Here is a 2,044-nt window from a genome sequence, read left to right on the forward strand (position 1 = left end):
TGGGAATTCCCTGGAGATCCAGTGGTTAGGACTCTGCGCTTCCACTGCAGCGGGCACGGGTTTGATCCCTGGTCCGGGGAACTAAGATACCACAAGCTGTGTGGGCTCGGCCAAAAAAAAAAAGTTAAAATAAAAAATTAAATTAAATTAAATTTAAAAATAAAATATAAAATAAACTGTGCACATCAGACAGCTTTTCTAGTGATGGTATGATAGAAAGCAAAAAGAGACCATTAAATAAAAGGACGCAATCAGATTAAATTTTATATATAAATTCTTTTTCAGCAGTTTCCAGATTTTTTTTTTAATGTGCAAGCATTTCGTTTTAATTATCGCTATTTGAAAGTTCTTATTTTGGAGAGCAGAAAACCATTTCATTATACATTCACTCCATTTCTCAAGGGCTTCCACAAGTTTTATCAAATTTATGTTTCAGTTACTCCAGGTGTATTAGTAGATTCATCATCAATCTAGCTCACCTATTCTCCAAATCGTTCTACAATATTGACATGAATAGCACACTGTAACTTACCTAAGTAGATGGGGCAAATGTCTAGAAGCCCATGGTCTGGTTCTTCCAGGTGGCTAGAGCCTTGCATTAGACTCACCAGCCAATGGTAAAGTCAGAGTCCAAATTTGTGTCCAGTTTCATGGATTAAACACTTACAGGACTGAAGTAGCAAAATACCCAAGATTTCAGGAATATAATAGTTATTAAAAATTGAAGAGTCACTTGAAGATTTTTTTTCAAGTTTTTAACTTTGCATTCACAGTATGAAAGATAAATATCACTGCCATATCTGGCAAAGCTGACTATTCCTGTGCCATCTGCCAAAAAGCCTTGTCCAAAGACAAAATTTCAGGAGTCTCTTGGGGAAAGACAAATCATTGTTATGCCCATGATACAGAAGACATCTGAAGATTTTTTTGTTTTTAAGCACTTAAGAATGCCCCTGTGGACTTCCCTGGTGGTCCAGTGGTTAAGACTCCGTGCTTCCGCTGCAGGAGGCATGGGTTCAATCACTGGTCGGGGAAGTTCCGCATGTCGCGTGGTGTGGCCGAAAAAAAAAAAATGCCCCCCGTATGAATTTGTAGGTTTTGTGTGTTGTCACTGAATCTAAAGGAACACTAAGTTTGTAGAAACAGGAAACTTTTCTACAAGTTTTACTGGCAAGCCATAGAAAAATATTTCATGGTAGCCCTTGAGCTCTTTAACATATTCTTCTCTGATAATTCTGGTGTTCCCTAGAGTTCCAATGGGCTGCATATAAATATTACATTTCTTCATAGAGATTATTGATAAACTGTTCAAAGTCTTCAGGAGGGGTGCTCAGAATGGGAGGTGATCCAATCTGAGTGTGAATGCAAGGTAATGGGTCCAAAGAGATCACTCTCTGGCTGAAAGTCTTTGTTCATAGCTGTTCCCCACCTTCTCAGTTCTTATACTACAACATAAGCACTGGAATCTTTGAGATGAAGGCTGTTTGTAATGTCTGTTCAGAATTATGCATTGTTTGCATAATGACAGGAATGTTCCATTCATACTGTGTTCCTATGCAGAGGTTTCTTTTTTTTTTTTTCCAATTTTTTTTTTAATTGTGCTAAACTTCACATAACAGAAAATTTACCATCTTAACCATTTTTAAGTGTATAGTTCCGTGGTATTAAGTATATTCATGTTGTTGTACAACCATCACCAACATCCATCTTCGAAACTCTTCTCGTCTTGTAAAACTGAAACTCTGTACCCATTACAACAATGTTTTCAACCCTTCAGTTTGGAGAGACTGAATATACAAATAGACAATGGCCAGGCCATACATAAAAGTAAAGCTCTGACCCCCAACCTGCAGCAACCAGCCCAGGAAATCAACTCATTATCTATAGTAACCAGCCCAGGAAGCCAGCCTGTTGTCTATTTGTCAGACTTGTAGGCATTCAGACCATTATCTCTGTCCAGTCAGGGAGGGCATACCTGAAGCCTTCCCCTTTTTCCACTATAAAGCGTTCCCACTCATCTGCCTGCTTTTGAGTCTTTGCCAAA

At 38.4% G+C, this 2,044-nt stretch overlaps 1 pseudogene; it reads right to left on the bottom strand.

The window, feature by feature from the left end:
• Nucleotides 1-425: 425 nt before the first annotated feature.
• LOC137756251 (archaemetzincin-2-like) lies at nucleotides 426-1,520 on the bottom strand (annotated as a pseudogene).
• Nucleotides 1,521-2,044: the final 524 nt, after the last annotated feature.

This window comes from Eschrichtius robustus, chromosome X (assembly GCF_028021215.1).
Source record: "Eschrichtius robustus isolate mEscRob2 chromosome X, mEscRob2.pri, whole genome shotgun sequence".
NCBI classification, from domain to species: domain Eukaryota; kingdom Metazoa; phylum Chordata; class Mammalia; order Artiodactyla; family Eschrichtiidae; genus Eschrichtius; species Eschrichtius robustus.